This window comes from Eleutherodactylus coqui, chromosome 1 (assembly GCF_035609145.1).
Source record: "Eleutherodactylus coqui strain aEleCoq1 chromosome 1, aEleCoq1.hap1, whole genome shotgun sequence".
NCBI lineage: Eukaryota > Metazoa > Chordata > Amphibia > Anura > Eleutherodactylidae > Eleutherodactylus > Eleutherodactylus coqui.
The window spans coordinates 258,445,696-258,466,598 of record NC_089837.1 but is presented as its reverse complement, the minus strand read 5'-3'; the positions used below and the strand labels follow the sequence as shown (position 1 = coordinate 258,466,598).

Here is a 20,903-nt window from a genome sequence, read left to right as displayed (position 1 = left end):
TCAATAAGAAAACATGGCAGATGAAAAAAAACACGAAACACAGAAAAATAGGGCATGCTGCGATTTTGTTTTCTCGCACCATCGCAAGAGCGAAAACATCGCAAATATAAAGGAAAGCATTGAAAATCATTGGTTTCATAATTCTGTGCTTTCACTTACTCGTCATTGTGAAGGCTCCCTTATTGTTTTATATATAAAAGTAATTAGACACACACCATACTAGTCAGGCAATTTCCAGTTACATTACTTTTTAACAAAAAAAATTAAGTCCAACCTTGAGAGGCCGGTTGAGAACAAAAACTTCAATACGCTTTAAAATCTGAAACATTTTTTGTATTTTTAAGACTGAGTATTGAGGTTCCTGTGTGGTTTTAGTTCTGTTTATCAAAAACAATTTCTTTTTTCCTTTGGCCCATAGTGCTAAACACAATACCGGATTGTGAGGGAATAAAGAAATTGTTTTGGACAAACAGAACTAAAACACACAAGAATCTCAGAAATTATTATTACGCAGAAAAAATTCCAAGACAAAAAACAACCCACAACAAATCAGAAAATTCCATGGCGCGCATGAACCCCGATGTATATATAAAACTTTACAGATTCTTGTAGAAAGGACCCAAAACAATTAGGCCGCCTGCAGGCGGGCGGATTTCCGCCGCTGGAAGCCTGCATAGGATTGCGTTAACATACGCAATCCTATGCAGACGGCCGCGGTTTGGCCGCGCGAAATCTTGCGCGGCAAACAAACCGCGGCATGCTCTATTTTTGTGCAGGGCTCACACTCACCCACCGCCGGCTCCGGTCTGCGCATGCACCGGCTGCCCAGCAGCCGGCACATGAAAGAGGCTGGGCGCGGGTGAGTACGCGCTGCTCTCTGCAGGCGCTCGAGTCGAGTCCCGCCGCGAGAATTCTCGCTGCCGGATCCGACCCAACCGTCTGCAGGCGGCCTTAGGTGTAGCACGTTCACAAAATAACTTCCACTTCTAAAACACGCAGCTACATTGTAAAAATAATCTTACAGACTGAGGCCTCCTGTCCACGGGCGATATTTCATTGTGTTATCCACGGCAATAATCCGCACGCGGGTAATACATGAAACGCTTTCCATAGGACAGCTATGGAAAGCGCAGCCCGATGAACACGAGAGGAAAACCGCCATGATTTTCCGCTTGTGTATTACGAATCAGCTAGTCTACTGATATTGGTCTGCACACATTTCCAGTCATCACTTTCCCCACTTCTTCCTTATATTTTGATAATGTCAACACATCACACGGCTCAATATCTTAGCTTCCAAGTACCAGAAGGAGCAAATGTTGTGACTGGTAATTGAGATAATGCTACAATTTTACAGAAGGCAATAACTGTAAAAATAGAATGTGAAGCCGACTATACTTCTACTTCACACACTTGTAAATGGGCAGTAATGTTGGACTAATCTCAGTTAGGTGCACTTCTTGTGGATTGCCTCAGTTCTACCGAAAAATGGCCGCATAGAAAGTCTCATCTCTCACATCGCTGCATGTCAATTTTAGGCCTCCTTCACAAAGGTGACACGGCATCACATCGCTGCACCGTGGGGGGGGCGTGACATTCGAGGTGACCATCTCATGAAGCTGAGTGATAGAATGTCAAGTGTGGATTTAGTACAAAAGGTAATGTCACAGCTGCACATGCAGAGCACTCTCCCATAAAAGGCAATGGGTCAGTCCCTGTCCATTGTGTAAATGGCCCAGGAGTTATCCTGTAAGGCATAACTAAATGCTGTGTATAACTCAGGCCATAGTTATGTACCGGCAACCGCATTAAAAATCGCAGGGCCCAGATGGAATACACCCAATGGTTCTAAGGGAACTAAGTCACATGATAGACAGACCACTATTTCTTAGAATTAGGGTCAGTATTGAGACCGGGCTTGTACCACTGGATTGGTGCATTGCCAATGTGCTTCCAATTTACAAAAAGGCGTCAAGAAGAGAGCCTGGTAACTACAGACTGGTAAGTCTCACTACAATAATTGGAAAAATATTCGAGGGGCTTCTGAGATATGCCATCCTGGAATACCTCAAGGAAAATAATGGTATAGCTCTTTATCAGTATGGGTTCATGAGTGGGTCGATGATCTCAGACTAACTAAATCAGCTTCTACAATGAAGTGTTCTAGGCTGGACCTGGGGGAGTCTATTGATCTCATATATCTGGATTTCTCTAAAGCATTTGACACCATACCGCATAATAGGTTAATATATAAAATGAGGCAGCTCAGAATGGGTGAAAACGTGTGTATCTGGGTAAAGAACTGGCTCAGAGATAGAAAGCAGAGGATGGTAATAAATGGTTTGTACCCTGATTGAGTCACCGTTGCTAGCGAGGTGCCACAGGGTTCAGTACTAGGCCCCATTCTGTTCAATATATTTATCAATGACCTGATAGAGGGGCTACACAGTAAAATATCAATATTTGCAGACGATACTAAATTATACAAGATAATTAATACAAAGGAAGACAACGTACGACTGCAAATAAACATAGATAAGCTGGGGGCTTATGTAGAAAAATGGCAAATGAAGATCAACATTGATAAATGTAAGGTTATGCACATGGGCAGGAGAAACAGATGTCACCAATATACACTAAATGGGGTACCGCTAGGGAAAAGAGGTATGGAAAAAGACCTGGGGGCATTGGTTGACTGTAGACTCAATTGGATCAACCAATACCAGTCAGCTGCTGCAAATGCAAATAAATTTATGGGGCGCGTTAAAAAGGAGATATACAAGAACATTATTCTCCCACTATATAAAGCACTTGTCAGGCCTCACATAAAATACTGTGTAAGTTTCTGGACACCGGTGCTCTGGAAAGACATTGCAGTGCTTGAGGAAGTTCAAAGAACAGCAATTAAATCAATAAACAGAATGGGAAGACTAGAATTCAATGCTATGTATCATACGCAGTGTCTACTTGCAGTTGTAAATAGAAGTTGTAACGAATTGTAATAAACTAAGTGAAATGTCTATTGCCAGTGTGTGTTTCTTTTCCTCACTATTAACACAGCTGCCTGTCTGAAAGTGCTGACTAACTACTCGCTCCTCCCTCCCAACGTGTTCCTAACAGTTTACCCAAGATGGCGCATTCCTCGTCCAGAAATCCCAAGATAAGGATGTCAGTACTTGGAGGAAAAGACTCCAAGCCAATCACCAATCAGCTACAGGTTCATACTTCATGACGTATTAACTATGCACAGTGTCTATAAAACCCCATGCAGCTTGATTAGAATAAAGACGTTTCATTTAGCTGTACAGCAGGTTTCAGTGTGATTCTTCCGTGCATGCACAGGCCTCAGACCTTCTAATCAGGAAGGGGGCAGATATTCATCCAATCTATAACAAAGTGTGAAAGTCCATTGACTTTTATTGCCTCCATTTACCACGTTACACAGGGAAAATATGTGTGCATAATACGCAGTGACAATGTGCCCCTGTGAATGAGCCCTAAAGTAGTTATCCTCTAAATCATTTTCATACCAGAAGTCCAGTTTCTAGTATGAAAAATATCCTTTACATTATTTCATGCTTCCATGCATTCCCATTGATGCGTTTACTAATCTGTGCTGCTAGGGATATGATCTAGGCAAAATAGTCTCCTACCCCCTCTGCAGCTGACCATATAGTCCTTTCTTACTTTCCAATCTTAACAAGCAGAGAAAAAGTCCTCTCAGCTATACTGCCATGTTACTGCAGATGCTCTGGTCCTTCCCATACATGCAGGGAACAGAGGATTACTGAGGGGAGGAGAGACTGAGCAGTGTCTACCAGTACTCCGCTCATTAGATGATAGTATATAGTAATGTGCACGTCCAATACCAGGTAGAGCATCATGATTCACTGCATCATTTTTTTTTAGATAGTTTAAATGGTTATCATTTAAACAAATGTGCTAATGTGTTAGCCAATGTGATAACTATCAAAAGTGCAAAATCACTATGTACCCAAAATGATATTTTGTTCTGAAAAATTGCTCTAGAGAGCTGGCTGATGTGGGTTTCCCTTCCTTTTACAGTAATTTGTTGTCCATCGCCTGTTGTCAAGTAATAAATAAAAGCAGGCAAAAAAGTCTGGGATAAGGTATATATATAACATTGTCTCATTGTACCAACAGAGGTCCATGGAGAGACGAGGTGGACAAGGAAGCTGCAATTATGGTATAGAGAAGCAGAGAGGATCACGGACATCCTGCAGCTAAGGCCTCTTTCGAACCTATGCTTCCCTTATCTATTATTCCATGTAGCCCCCGAACAAGGAGGAAAGCAGAAATGCCGGATATGACAAATTCTGGACCCGAACAATGCCTAACAGACCCACTAAATATAATGGGGGCCATTGAGATTTAGGCTCCAGAGATCATTGTCCAATAGTGCTTCCAGTGTCACATCTACTGAAATCACATCAACACTGCTCAGTACTGCTTATACACTGTCCTCTAGGATTCTGTTATTTCTCTATGTGTGGAACAGAGGGTTAGGCAGCAGAATTTGCGGTTTTCCTCATATGCATTGTATAGAAGAATAGAACAGCTCAGGAAAAAAAAAAAAGAGAATTAGAGAAGCAGCCTGCAGAGGAGAAAACTGATGAAAATTGCAGCGTACACGTCAAAATGACCAGAAACAGGACTACACTCCTCATTTACACACATGGCAGCCGACTCTGAAAAGTGACTGGAAAAGACACGTAGATTCAATTACAAAATCAGTTTAGAAAATATGCTGCTTTATTTACATAAGCATGATACTGTTTCTGGGATAACCGCTTTAACCCCTTCCCATTATATGACATACATTTACGTCATGCAGGTGCGGGGTATGTATGAAGAAAGATCACGGGGCAACCTCTCTTCATACAGCGCGGGCATCAGCTGTTTATTACAGCTGACACTCACGGGCAACAGCTGCAATCAGCCGCACGGCCGATCGTGGTTATCAACCCTTTAAATGTCTGCCTTAGCAGACTGCCTATCAAGCCGTCCCCATGGGGTGGCTTGATAGACTACCTGTCAGATTGCAGTATGATGTAATGCTATAAGCATTACATCATACTGCAGGAGCGATCAACGCATCGCATGTTGTGGTCCCCAAAACAATTTTTTGTAAACAAAAAAAAAACAACTAAAATTAAGATCATTAATTTTTTTTTTCTTTTTACAATTAATAAAAAAAAAGACATAAAAGTTTTAAATCACCCCTCTTTCACCATATCTATAATAAAAAAAAATCTAAATCATAAAAACAAAAATACATATTTAGTGTATTGCCGAATCTGTAAGAGTCCGATCTTCAAAGTAGCGCATTATTTACCCCACATGGTGAACGCCATCCGAAAAAAAATAAATTAATAAAGAACACCAGAAATGCACTTTTTAAATCACAGTCTCCCAGAAAAAATGCAATAAAAAGCGATACCAATGTAAGCTACAGGACATCTCGCAAAAAATGAGCCCTCGCACAACTACGTCGATGGAAAAATAAAATTATTGCGCTCAGAAGATGGTGGCAGAAAATTAAAAAAAAATAAAAGGTCTTTGAAAAAAATAAAAGTACAGCAAAAAAAAATAAATTATACAAGTTTGGTGTCGTAGTAATCATACTGAACCATAGAATAAAGTTTTCATGTCATTTTTGTTGCAGTTTGTGTGCTGTAGAAACAAGACGCACTGAAAGATGGCGGAATGTCATTTTTTTTTTCATTTTACTCCAGTTGACGTTTTTCAGTACATTATATGGTGCATTAAATAGCACTATTGAAAAATACAACTCGTCCCACAAAACAAGCCCTCATACAGCCATGTCGATGGATGAATAAGAGAGTTTTTAAAAGGGGGGACGAAAATTGAAAAAATAAAAAGTGTGTGTGTGTGGGGGGGGGGGGGTGGTGGAATCCCTGGTGCGTACCCCGCTTCCCTTGCGCATGGGGCTGCAGCTGAGTCCGCTGTCAGAATTTGAAAGAAAAAGTGGCGTTGGCTGCTGTCTGCATTTTTAAGATAAAGTTTAGTGGGCTGCCAGGACCTGGCGCTTAACAAGCTGTGCAGCCAATCAGGTACAGGGGGAGTCACCCCCTGTCAATCTTGACTCCACCAGGACTTCCTGGTGGCGTCAAGATACACTTAATATCGGCAAACTCTAGTACATGCCCTTTATGGTACAATACAAATACATTTAATATGCATATTCACACTCATGTAAGATATAATACAATGCGGACATCTACCCACATTTCCAAAGTGCTGAGTGTTTCAGATAGATTGTATATCTCGGAATGTGCTAATTGGTTGTGCAATATGTTCTGAAAACTTGTCATCTAAAGTGCTAATTGGCCATGTCGGTCACACCATTCTTGGCAGTGACAGTCTAATATAGGCTCATTTAACTCCTGTGACAGGTCAGCTTCATCTAAATCACACCAACAAGTATGCTATTAAAAGTGGCTCAGTACAACACTTAGTAGCCTTCAATACCTATATGTTCTGACAAGGGTTTAAAGGGGTTTTCCAAGACTACAAACTTCCAACTTTTTACCAAAGCCCGGCCCAGTGAAGCATTCCACAATGCCTTTTGTGCACCTTAAATGAGTACCTGTGATTTAATCAGGGTGTGTCACATTACCCCCTACTGTCTTGATTTTGAGACTCTCTCTGATTTAATGACCATGCTCAGAGGCTCCCAGCTTCCTGTCCTGAGCATTGGTATTGTTGTATCTTGTCTCCACCACAATAATGGGTGGAGACAAACAGTAAGCCCACAAACAACGCCTACAACTTGATTGGCTGCCCAGGAGAATGGGTGGAGACAGAGTGCAGGCCGCCAACTGTTCATTGTCCGTTATGTGTTCCCTGTGGCACTGAGCTGACTGAGATGTCAGCTTCCAGTTGCGGGTTCTCTCGTACACTCGGCGGGCAACTGCGGCGTAGCTCTGAGCATGGCAACAGAGCGGGGAGGACAGTGAGAGCCTGGGCGGTTGCAGCAGCCTTAGGAAAGGTAGCACCAAACAGGTTGGAAGGTGAGGGGGCCACCGGAGCAGGGGGTGACCGAAGCGGAGGGGAACGGGGACAGTGAAGGTACTGGAGCAGGGGGAAACTGTAGCGGGGAGAACAGTGAATGCACCGGGGAGGGGGAGAGTGAAGGCATCAGAGAGGGATGACCTGGGTTGGCAGTTAGGAGCAAGCACAATTGTAACCTCAGAAGAGGGCGCTGTGCATGCTCACCCGGCCAGGGCTTATATAACAGTGGGTACGAGTAATAAAAGTTATGTGTCTGGAAGGCATTTATGTTATATTACAGCATTGCTTTTCTCTGGGAGGTAAAACGTGTGTATTGCACTGCATGGGTGATGCAAAGCAATGTGGAGTTGCTGGATTGTGTAAGGGCTAAACATGATGCTGTTGACATTGAATACTGGGATTCAGATCCTGGCTCAGATTTTCCTTCTGTATACATTTATTTGCTCCAAAAACAGTTTTTTTTTCTTTATAAGTATTCTAATAAGCTGCGTAGTAGCTGGAACTACATTCAACAGAGCAACTTTTACCCTTAAGGACATGGTCTAGTTTGGCGTTGAGGACGCAATGATTTGGGGGCGATTTTCATCTCCACTTTTCAAAAGCTATAACTTTATTTTTCTGTCGACATGGCCGTATGAGGGCTTGTTTTATTGATTGGCAAACTGTAGTTTTTATTGGTGCCATTTTTGGGTAAATATACTGTATGGTATATTTGACAGCTGGGAGACAAAATACATCAATTCTGCCATTGTTTTGTTTTTTACAGCGTTAAACATGCAGCATAAATGACATGATACGTTTTTTCTACGAATCAGTACAATTACAACAATACCAAAATTCTTACTTTTTTTCCCCGCAATAGAAATCCTTTTGCAGTTTGTTTTTTTTCTACATTGCTGCATTCCAAGTCCTATAACTTTTTTTTATTTTTCCATGGACAAAGCTCAGTGAGAGCTTGTTTTTTAAGTGACGAGCTGTAGTTTACTTGGAATATATTTTATTTTGGTGTACATGTGGTGTTTTTGGGACACAAAATGAAGAAAAAAATATGCATTTTGCCCAAGTTTCTTTCTTTTTTTCACTTTTTGCCGTACGAGTTGTTAAGGCCACTCTCACACAAACGATTTTTTCTGCTTTTAACGCTGCGCTAAACACTGTTAATTACTACTATTGATTTCAATGGGGCTTCTCAGACAAAACTTAAAACGCAGCGTTTTTAATGCTGCATTTTTCAAGCATTTTCGTGTATTTCTGCGTTTTAAAACGCAATGCTTTGCCCATTGAAATGAATGGGGTGCATTTTGTTGATAAATCATCAATACTTAAGACTGGGCCCACACTGCGTAAGCGTAGAAAGTGGTAGATTGTGGTTACCGCGTTTTTGACCGCATTTTTTCAGTTCTGGCATTATCAGCTTGCTTGGCTGCGTTTATAACTCACTGACAACGCTGTAAAGAACACATGTCAATGGGGCTGAAAACGCAGTGTTAGAAAAACACAGCGTTTTTACAAGCACATGTGTGAGTGGCCTAAGGATAAGATGATACTAAATATGTGGGATTTTATCTTTACATGTTTAAATCTTTTTTTTATTCTTATATCCCTGTAGAGGGCTTGTACCATAGCAGCTATGATAAAGCATTGTAGGACTTCTGTTCTGCAATGCCTTATCGCTAGTAATAGCAATCATAGCCAATGGCAAGCCGGGACGCCTGTATTTGGCCCTCAGCAATTAGGTCGCAGGGATCAGATGTGAACCCTTTACATGAAGCAATCTACATCAAATAGGAAAATTTAAAGGAAAATAGAAAAAGAAAAAGACAAAAAGAGTGTAAAAAGAATACAAAAAAAAAATAGTACGGCCCATGGCACTTTTTTATAAGTAATGTTTTCATGATTAAACTTGAAATCATGTCGATCCATATCATTTCATATTCATATCTCTAAACATAATGATTGCTACGTTTTGTGTATCGTATATTAACCCTATAATAACCTGACATTACATTTTTTCATTCCCACTTTTAATTATAGTATTTTTTGTAGGACAAGTTGTATTTTTAATGGTACTATTTACTGAATGTCATGTAAAACAAAAAAAATAATTTTTAGTTAAAAATGGAAAAAATGCAATGCGCTATTGTTTTATTGCTGTGTGAGACAGCATTCTGTTGCATGCGGCAGCGATTTTGGACTGCGCATCATATCGTATCTCACGCACACTGTCATGAGCAGTGTTCCTGTTTTGTTTTTTCATTTCCCACTGACACTTAGTGACGGTGCAAAAAACGCCCTACACACGCAATGTAATTGCGTATGTACAGGGTTTATTACGTGCCCATAAAGAACAATAGGGCAGTAAAATAGAACATGCTGTGCTCTTCTTACACACATTATATGCAATGTACGCAATTGTGAATGGATCAATGAAAATCAATGTATTCATTGAATCCAGTCACCACGTGATATGCAATTAAATTACGCTCATGTGAGCTTGTCCTTTTATGATTTTTATCGCCCATTACAACTGAGGCGATAAAAATATAAAATATGTACTAGATCTTCCAACTTTTACAAAATAAATAATCTATTTTTGTTTCCACATTCTGAGAGACCTAACTTTATTTTTCATCGAGCTGTGTGAGGGCGATCCACATGTGGCTTTTTCATCACTTTATTAAATCTTTTCTAGCAGACAAGTTGTCAAAAAAAACAAAACAATCTGCCACTGTGCATTTTATTTATTTTTTACCAACATTCAGGGTGGGTTCACACGAGCGTATTTTTGTGCGTACTTAGGTGCATACATACGTGCGCACCTAGGTACGAGCAAAAACACGCGTGAACACAGCTGCGTGCTTGTAGTCAATGGAGCCGTGGCTGCTGCCAGCGGCTCCATTGAAAACAACGCTCTGACAGATCCCTGCATTCTTTTTCAGGGAAGGGCCTTACATATAAGCCCTTCCCTAAAAAAGAAACATTTTAGTGCAAAAAAAACAAACATACTTACCTCCCCACCGCTGCAGCGACCCACGCGGGCATGAAGAACACATCTGCCGCATGCGGCAGATGTTTCCATCACCCCCGCTAGTTGAAAGAATTCCCTGCTGCTACATCTGGCAGATGCAGCAGAGGAATTCTTCGATTCTCAACCGCAGCTGTTACACAGGACAGCTGCAGTAGAGAATCCTGCTGCCGGCATCCCCCCTAAATGGCTTTTCAGGTGTCAATCCTCATTTTCATGCGCACCATAGAAAAAAAAACATGTTTTTAAGATGACATATTTGCAATCTATCATTCTGACACCTATGAGCCTTTGCAATCTTGGCTTGGTGTAGGAAAACAAAGTTCCTCAAAATGTTGAAAAGTAATGTTAAATTTGTACGTCTCCTAAATGGTTAAAAAAAAAAACAACGTTTTTTCAAATGTGCATTCAGAATAAAGTAAACAGATGGAAATATATATATATCTTAGCAAAAATGTGTACAGTATGTTTGCACATTTGAGATATTACAGTTGAAAATGGGAAAAAAAATGATCATTTCAAAATGTTCCCAATATTAGTACTTTTGTATATTTATCAAAAGTGCCATCAGCCTATTTTTACTATCTAAATGAAGTACAATATGTGGCGAAAAAACAATGTCAGAATCACTTGGATATACAAAGCGTTTACGGAGTTAGAGTGCGTTCACACGAGCGCGTTTTTGTGTGTACTTAGGTGCGCACATACGTCCGCACCTAGGTACGAGCAAAAACGCTTGAACACAGCTGCGTGCTTGTTGTCAATGGAGCCGCAGCTTCATTAACCCTTCCCTGAAAAGCCATTAAAAAAAAAAAAAAAAAAAATCAATACTCACCTCCCTTCACCTGACGGGACTCAGCCGCGACTTCTGGCGCTGTCCCCGGCTCTGTAGTTCTAAAGAGATGAGCCCCGGCAGGTGAGTATTGATTTTTTTCTTTTTTTTTTTTTGTACACTTTTTTAAATGGCTTTTCAGGGAGGGGCTTATGAAGCCCTTCCCTGAAAAGCCATTGACAGCTGCCTGGGGCTCAGCGGCGACTTCTGCCACTGTCCCCGGCTCTGAAGCGCTCAGCCAATAACAATTAGAGCTACCAGCAGGCAGGCATTTTAAATCCCCGGCTGCTGATAGCTGAGAGCTACAGAGCCGGGGACAGCGGCAGAAGTTGCCACTGAGCCCCAGCAGGTGAGTTTGTTTTTTTTTTACACATTTTTAAATGGCTTTTCAAGGAGGGGCTTTTAAAGCCCTTCCCTGAAAAGCCATTGACGGCTGCCAGGGCTCAGCGGCGACTTCTGCCGCTGTCCCCAGGCTCTGCACTGCTATTTTGAGCTATCAGCAGCCGAGGATTTAAAATCCCCGCTGCTGGTTGCTCTGCTTGTGATTGGCTGAAGCACTTCAGCCAATCACAATCAAAGCTTCCAGCAGGTGGGGATTTTAAATCCCCAGCTGCTTATAGCTCAGAACTACAGAGCCGGGGACAGCACCAGAAGCGCTGCAAAAACACGCTTGTGTGAGCCCACCCTCACTGTGTAATATTAATGCAGCATTCTAATAGTCTGCGCATTTACAGATATGGTGATTAAAAAAAATATCTAAACAAAACAAAATAAATATATGAAAGACAGAAAAAAAATATTGTTTTTTTTTACTTTTATTATTTTAAAAAAATGTATTAAACTTATTTTTTTCCCCATGTTAAGTCCCACTAGAGGACTTGTACAAGCAATCAAGTTACTGCATATTCAATATAGACTGAATGGCCACTGTATTAGAAACACTTATTTAGGCTAACTTCACAAGAGCCGTGATTCAAAGCCCAATATCGCTCTCGCCATCCCTGTGAAAGCCCTGTGAATTTTTTCATGTGAAAACATCCTTGCATCACTGCAGGGATGAAGGCAATTGGGCTAGTATTTGTGCGAGATTCTCTCAGCCATTTAAAGCCAGCCTTTGTAATATGTTGGACCTTCTATAGCCTTCAAAAGCACTGTGATTTTTTGTGGTGTCCAGAGAACCAAAGGTGTTCTAAGAAACATTCCCCATACCATGACCCCACCTACACCAGCTCAAACTGGAAGGGTTCATCGAATCATGCTGCTTACTAGAGATGAGCGAGTATACTTGCTGAAGGCAATTGCTCGAGCGAGCATTGCCTTTAGCGAGTACCTGCCCGCTCGAGATGAAAGGTTCGGGTGCCGGCAGCGGGCAGGGAGCTGCGGGGGAGAGCAGAGCGGAACGGAGGGGATCTCTCTCTCTCCCTCTCCCCCCCCCCCCCACTCCCTCCTGCTGACAGCCGCTACTCACCGCTCCGGCACCCGAACCTTTCATCTTGAGCGGGCAGGTACTCGCTAAAGGCAATGCTCGCTCGAGCAATTGCCTTTACCGAGTATACTCGCTCATCTCTACTGCTTTCACAAAATTTAGATCTCCCATCAACATGGTTCAACAGAAATCTGTATTCATCTGACCAGGCGATTGTTACCAATTTTGTGCACTCTTTCAAAAAGCACTTAACAACTATGCAAAAAAGAAAATAAAAGGCCTCCATAACCTGATGGGCTGCGGGTTGGACGGATTTCCATTGACTTCAATGGAAGCCATCCATGTGGATTCAGTACAAAAATAGAACATGATGCGATTTTAAATCCACTCACGAAAATAGCAATTGCTATCCGCTCACCTGACCGGACATGTAAGTGTTCCATTTTTTCAATAGGTGCGGAATAACGCAGGTCATTTGTGCGGGTGACAGTCATGCAATTAAAATCCGGTCGGGTGAAGCCGGCCTAACTGACTAGCCAGGGCTACATGACGACTGTGGTAACATTACATCAAGTCTTAGTCAAGTCGTGACCAAAAAAGTTTGTGCGGTCTGTCTGCAACTTGCTGTCATGCTACTGTCTTAAAGTTGCAATTTGGCTGTTTAGAATTTATTCTTAAAAATCATCAATTCAGAGACCGGTAATAATTAAGGGTTTGTTCACATGGGGGAATTCACGCAGCAAAAAAATTGTGACTATTCGAAACAATAGTTTTCTATGGAAACGTTCAGATAAAGGAATTTTAGAGGCGTGAAAAAAAAAACAAAAAAACAACACCTAAAAAAATAGGACAGAAGCGACTGAAATTTCAGTAACTGAAATTCCCTGCTGTGTGCACAAATTGGCCTGACCTAACTTTGTGGCGTGATGCACAGGAGTTTCCATAGACTCCTATGGGAGCTGGATAACAAGGGAGGGAGATTAGCTAAGCATTGCCATTGTTTAGTTTAAACTTCTAAACAATGGGAATGGAAGAGAAAGGGAGATAAGGGGAGAGGGAGTGCTGCCAAGTCGCTAAACAGAAGCACATTTTAAATGTCCCACTGTAAGCCCTGTTAGTCCACAGGGTAATGAGAGGACTCCCTGTGGGATCTCTTAATCACCCTGGAGATTCCCTTATTGCCAACAGGACTTTACGGCAGGACATTTTAAATTTGCCATTCAGCTGTCCCTGAACTCTGAACAGCCACAGAGAATGAGGAATTTCCCATGGGGGGGGGGGGGGGGGGAGGAATTTCCCATGGGGGGGGGGGGGGGGAGGAATTTCCCTGCAGGGGAAAACGAGGTTATCCCCATAGTGAGGAAAGAGGGGGAGGAGCTAGAGGGCGCTCTCTCTCTGTCCCTGCTATGGGAAAATCCCTCGGCGATCCCATCTAGCCTTGCTCTCTCTCGCTATCCCTGCTGTGGAGAAACCAGAAGCCTGGCTTCATCTCTCTCTACTCCCGCGGAAGCAGTACTTTTTTTAAGCAACACTCTGCTCCCTATTATGTGTATGCCTGATTTTCATGCTAATTAATTTTGGGACTTCTGCACGGAAAAATAAATAAATTTAAAAAATAAAATCGCCCGTTCACGCGTGGTTTTTTTTGGACAGTTAGCCGCGCAAAAAAATGTGGCTAACTTCTCTGTGATTTGCATGCCCATGTGAATGAGCCTTAATTTTCTTTTTCAACTGAATCGTTCAGTCGCTCTCCTTCAGTGGTGCAGGGAACTGAACGATCAGCTAACGAGCAAACGATTTTCATGTAATTAATGAATTATTGTTCAATCGTTGGTCGTGTTTACACTGAATGATTATGGTTCAAATTTGAACAATCCAGCGATTTTTTTTTTTTTACGCTAATTGTTCCATGTAAAAGCACCTTTAGTCGTAGTTAGTGTACATTGTGGTCTATCACGGCAAAGTTGTCTAAGGCTGGATTTACACAGTGGCAGACCAACCTTACACGCTCATTGAAGTCAATAGGGTCAAGGTATGACTTGCAAGATGACTCGACCTGCGGATCACAAAATGTTCGTTTTTATGATCTGCTGGTCACATAATTTGCGAGTTGTACTGCAGCCACATTTAAGTCAATGAGAATATGCGAAAGCAGGGCTACACCCGTATCACGGCAAAGTCACGGTGTAGCCACAGCCTTATCACCACATGCGCCTACAACCACACGTGTCCTCTGCTTTTCTTATACCATTGATGGTGTACTGTTTACGTACCTAACGAGAAGGCTGAGCGGCACTGTGCTGCGATGTCAGCAGAAGGTTGGGACACATGGCAACACTGTGGTCAGAATTTGACTTACAAGTATGGATTCAATACTGCTGGTAATCCCACCAACTACGCGAGACGCTGATAGGACTTATAAATCATCAATACTTAAGGCTGGACCCACACTGCGCAAGCGTAGAACACTGCATGCTATACGCAATTTTACCGCTGTGGAGTCGCCGGTGACCCGGTCTATCGCAACGCATGGCAGCAAAATGGTGCTGTGTATGACAGCGTATCTGACGCACACCGCCATGCAAAGCCCAACTGTTTTTTTGTGTGGATATTTTTTATTATGTAATTGCGTATGGCCGGTGTGGATTACTTGTCCATGGAGAATAATGGGCTCTCACGCACGCAATGCGACACAAAGTAGAACATGATGTGCTCTTTTTTTGAGCGCGCGTATTATACAATACCTACCTGCAAATGTGAGCGGAACAGTGTATGGGAATGTATTTGATTGCCTGTGAAATACCACGTATCACACGTATGTACAACGCACGCATAATACGCTTTAATCATACACACGCGAGAGGCCGGCCTAAGGGCTCGTGTCCAGGGCGGTTTTTTCAACGCGTATTACGTGTGCGAAGCACAGCTGCGTTATATGCAGTAAATGGAGGCAATGGACTTTCAGTGATCGATGCACACCGGCATGAAGACATACGCAACCCCACTATTAAATAGAGAGGGGAATTTCTTTTTAAGTCACACTGAGCATGTGTGATACGCAGGCAGGCATGGTCTATTTGCAGCCACACATGGACTGTTGGCAGAGCCGGAATTTAAAAACACTGGTAAACTACTGCAGGAAGACCCGCAGCATTCTACCAATACGGCCGTTTAGCAGCATCAAAAGTCGCGCCCACCGAGGCATTGGATTCCAGTGAACTCATTCAGAGGAACGATTTTTGGGTGCATAAAACGTTTTTGAAAAATAGCCCATCGGCGACCGTTTTCAGTTGCCGGTTTTATATGCCGTGTCAAAAGAGAGGTCTTGCCCCATCTCCTGCCAAGATACGCAGAAGCTCCCATAGACTTCTATGGATGAGGATAAAAAAGGGAGAGGGAGGGAGTTGTACAACACCAGGAAAGAAGACAGCTGGCCCTATTTAAGTGTTATTAGTCATTTGGAGCATTTTTGCCCATAAGATGGATTTCCGCGCAGCAGCGCATTTTCTTGCCGAGACACAGCAGCCGCTCCTTGTGAGCGGCAGAAAATACGCAGCTAAAGTTTGGGACTAGATCGTGGCAATTCTTCATTCATGTGATTTTCTGGCGCGTTCAGGCGACCCTAAAAACGCATATGGTTGTGTGAAAGAAGCCCCAGGCTGTAAGAGCCCTATAAAGACCACCGGCACCTATACAACGCCGAGTCCACTTGGGACTACGTATTCTTACTAGAGCTGCGCTCCATATTGCGGCGTGATCTCACGGTAGACCCACATGGGATACGGTCACCAAAATTGTGGTAAATATGGTAGGCGGAATCCATTTTCTTTGGGAACGATTTGCGACACGATGTACTTCAGAGGGCATACCGCCATTCCAAACCAACCCAGTCAAGTTTATGTAAAAACGTTTCCAGCACAGTCAGATATCGCTACACGTATCCACGGTAAATATAGCATGTCCCAGTTATACAACGCTTGTCTGACTGAGGCCACAGATGGAAAGATCTCCGCCAATCAAACTGCAGTGGATCTCATCGAGAAATGCAAAAATGGACACATTTTTCCGACCATTGCAAATATCGTTCCTTGCAGCCACTGGCGGCATGCATCCTCCCACGGGTGGCAGCCCACTGCTGTAGCACTGGAGGGGTCCATCACCTTGGGGCCAGATTACTGCAAGGGAGGACTCGTGTCACAGCATTAACCCCTCCATCCCCGGCAACTCCCCGCTACAACACAATGCAGGAGTGCGCGGCAGAGCCGGCCAACCAGGGGTTACAGGCGGGCTGTACATGGCCGCAGCTATTGTGTGGGCTGGTACTGACCTGCACTTCCCGCAGCAGCGGCGGCCGGCTCTACAGAGAGATCTCCGGCGTCCTCCCTACGGCAGCCGCCGCTTCATGCTGCGCGGCTCCATTGAGCACCCCGGCGGCCGCGGCCCCCGCAGCATCCCCGTCCTCGATTCACGTTCCCGCGCTGCTTCACATGCCTGCGGACAGCGGCGCACCGTGCACGTCCATTATTAGCTAGAGCCGTGGAGGAACACAGCGCTGGAGGACGAGCTCCCTGTCAGCCGCTGCACTGAGGGCGGCCCGCCGCACACCACGCCCGCCGCCTAGCCATTGGCTCCTCGCTAACAGAAAGTGAAGGCACAGCTGGATGGGAAGGAGAACTTCTCCTGCAGCCATTGGGAAGACTTGTGCGGCTGAGGAGCCGGCGCTGCACCCCGGCCACAGTCATACCTCACCATGTAACTAAGGCTATAGCTGCACCCCGGCCACAGTCATACCGCACCGTGTAACTAGGGCTGTAGCTGCACCCCGGCCACAGTCATACCGCACTGTGTAACTAGGGCTGTAGCGGCATCCGGGCCACAGTCATACCGCACCGTGTAACTAGGGCTGTAGCGGCATCCGGGCCACAGTCATATCGCACCGTGTAACTAGGGCTGTAGCTGCACCCCGGCCACATTCATATCGCACCGTGTAACTAGGGCTGTAGCTGCACCCCGGCCACAGTCATACCTCACCATGTAACTAAGGCTGTAGCTGCACCCCGGCCACAGTCATACCGCACTGTGTAACTAGGGCTGTAGCTGCACCCCGGCCACATTCATATCGCACCGTGTAACTAGGGCTGTAGCTGCACCCCAGCCACAGTCATACCTCACCATGTAACTAAGGCTGTAGCTGCACCCCGGCCACAGTCATACCGCACTGTGTAACTAGGGCTGTAGCGGCATCCGGGCCACAGTCATACCGCACCGTGTAACTAGGGCTGTAGCTGCACCCCAGCCACAGTCATACCTCACCATGTAACTAAGGCTGTAGCTGCACCCCGGCCACAGTCATACCGCACTGTGTAACTAGGGCTGTAGCGGCATCCGGGCCACAGTCATACCTCACCATGTAACTAGGGCTGGAGCTGCATCCGGGCCACAGTCATACCGCACCGTGTAACTAGGGCTGGAGCTGCATCCGGGCCACAGTCATACCTCACCATGTAACTAGGGCTGTAGCTGCATCCGGGCCACAGTCATACCGCACTGTGTAACTAGGGCTGTAGCGGCATCCGGGCCGCATTCATACCTCACCATGTAACTAGGGCTGTAGCTGCACCCCGGCCGCAGTCATACCCCACTGTGTAACTAGGGCTGTAGCGGCATCCGGGCCACAGTCATACCTCACCGTGTAACTAGGGCTGTAGCTGCATCCGGCCACAGTCATACCGCACTGTGTAACTAGGGCTGTAGCTGCACCCAGGCCACTCTTATACCGCACCGTGTAACTGGGGCTAGAGCTGCACCCCGGCCACATTCATACCGCACTGTGTAACTAGGGCTACAGCTGCACCCCGGCCACACTCATACCGCACCGTGTAACTAGGGCTGTAGCTGCATCCGGGCCACAGTCATACCTCACCGTGTAACTAGGGCTGTAGCTGCACCCTGGCCACATTCATATCGCACTGTGTAACTAGGGCTGTAGCTGCACCCAGGCCACTCTTATACCGCACCGTGTAACTGGGGCTAGAGCTGCACCCCGGCCACATTCATACCGCACTGTGTAACTAGGGCTACAGCTGCATCTGGGCCAGTCATACCGCACCGTGTAACTAGGGCTATAGCTGCATTCGGGCCACAGTCATACCGCACCATTTAACCCTTTCCAATCCAATTTGTATCCTGGTTTTCCTAGGTGGCTTACTCTTTTTCTGCCTTTATACAACGGTGCTATATGCTGGCTAAAGCCAGTACTGCATAAGGTGACATGTTGGATAGGCACCAACAGCAGAGAGGCTGGCAATATACAGTAAGAGAACCCCAACAAATGTCTTCCAACATCGAAGCTGTACAGCCTTAATTCATAATGTCTTCAGAGGTCATTCAAGCAAATTCAAGCAAAGCAAAAGGAAAAAACTGTGATTTTCTTTTTTTTGGCAATTCTGTCATTTTAAAAACAGCTTTTTTTGTACACCACACATATGAATGAAGACTTGCACTTCAAAATGCATACCCCTGTTCGTCCTGTTTTCGGAAATATACCTATTGTGGCCCTAATCTTATGTCTGGATGCACAACGGGGCACAAAATGAAAGGATTAGTCGGTGGCTTTCAGAACAGAAATTTTGCTTGAAGGCCTTTTACGCCCCATAGCACACTTGAAGAGTTCTTGAGCAACCAAAACCATAGCGAACCCCCACAAATGACCCCTTTTTGACAACAAGACACCTTAAAGAATTTAACTAGAGTTATACTGCCCATTTTGACCCCACAGTTTTTGAATTAACTCAAGTAAAGCAAAAGGAAAAAATAGTGATTTTCCAGGTTGTCATCCCGATGGCCCCATTACATATGGAGGTTGCCCTCTGACCTCAGTAGGGACAGGAAGAGAGTTTAAAGCACCTCCCTTTCCACCATGCTTTAGTGTCTTCCTGGCCCTACAGTGGCCAGATGAAGCAGAGAACTCCATGCGAGGGAGGTCGGGGTAAGGAAGCGCAACCCTCTCCTGAATGAACAGGGGATAGATTAGCACGCTATTTAAGTCAGTGGCAGGGGATAACATCTAACCCCTGGGTACTCCAGATAATTGAAGCGGGGTACCGAATTGAATTCCACTCCCTACCCCCTAGGAGATTCCTCATAACCTCCCCTGGGTCCCTACAAGAACAAGGGATCCTCATAAAAGGCGTACAAGAACTTAAAGGGGTTGTCCCGCGCCGAAACGGGTTGTTTTTTTTTCAATAGCCCCCCTGTTCGGCGCGAGACAAACCCGATGCATGTGTTGAAAAAAAAAACCGGATAGTACTTACCCGAATCCCCGCGCTCCGGTGACTTCTTACTTACCTTGCGAAGATGGCCGCCGGGATCTTCACCCTCGGTGGACCGCAGGTCTTCTGTGCGGTCCATTGCCGATTCCAGCCTCCTGATTGGCTGGAATCGGCACACGTGACGGGGCGGAGCTATGAGGAGCGCTCTCCAGCACGAGCAGCCCCATTCAACACGGAGAAGACCGGACTGCGCAAGCGCGTCTAATCGGGCGATTAGACGCTGAAAATTAGACGGCACCATGGAGACGAGGACGCTAGCAACGGAACAGGTAAGTGAATAACTTCTGTATGGCTCATATTTAATGCACGATGTATATTACAAAGTGCATTAATATGGCCATACAGAAGTGTATACCCCAACTTTGTTTCGCGGGACAACCCCTTTAAGGACTTAGGGGTCATTGCACAAGTCCCTGATCATGAAAGGGGTGAGGGATTCTATTCCCCCGTTTCTAATCAAAAAACCAAACGGTTCTATTAGGACTATCTTTAATCCCAGGGCCCTAAATAAGTTTATTTCATATAAAAAATGTAAGATGGAAGCGGTGAGGTCTATCGTCTCACTAATAGACCCTGACAGTGTAATGTGCACTATAGATCTCAAAGATGCATACGACCACGTCCCAATAGCCGCAGTCAATCACAAATACTTGAGATTCGCCCTGCGGGAGGGTGACAAAATCCAGCACTATCAGTTTACGGCCCTACCGTTCGGAATCTCGACCGCTCCTCGGGTTTTCACAAAAATAATACAGATGGTAGCCTATTTCAGACGGAACCAAATCCTTATTTTTCCATATCTGGATGATTTCTTGTTGGTGTCAAGAACAGAAAAGGCCATACGCACGGACCTATCCATGGTCCTGTTTACCCTAAACAATTTAGGGTGGATAGTAGGGATGAGCAAGCATACTCGTCCGAGCTTAATACTCGTTCGAGTATTAGGGTGTTTGAGATGCTCGTTACTCGAGACGAGCACCACGTGATGTTCGAGTTACTTTGACTTTCATCTCTGAGAAATTTGCGCGCTTTTCTGGCCAATAGAAAGACATAGAAGGCATTACAACTTCCTCCTGTGACGTTCCAGCCCTATACCACCCCTCTGCAGTGAGTGGCTGGGGAGATCAGATGACACCCGAGTATTTAAATCTGCCCCGCCCGCGGCTCGCCACAGATGCATGCTGACATAGATCAGGGACAGTGCTGCTGCTGCTATAGGGAGAGGGTTAGGTG

At 44.7% G+C, this 20,903-nt stretch overlaps 1 protein-coding gene across 2 annotated transcripts in view; it reads right to left on the bottom strand.

The window, feature by feature from the left end:
- The window catches only part of GPR63 (G protein-coupled receptor 63), a 56,192-nt gene that overhangs the window by 13,323 nt on the left and 21,966 nt on the right, over window positions 1–20,903 (bottom strand). The window contains exon 1 of one of the 2 annotated variants that reach the window (XM_066608222.1): window positions 16,667–16,904. The exons of the other annotated variant lie outside the window; for it this stretch is intronic. The gene's annotated coding sequence lies outside the window, so the exon portion shown is untranslated. Of the gene's footprint in view, window positions 1–16,666; window positions 16,905–20,903 lie in introns of those variants that run through there. 2 annotated transcript variants of the gene reach the window in all.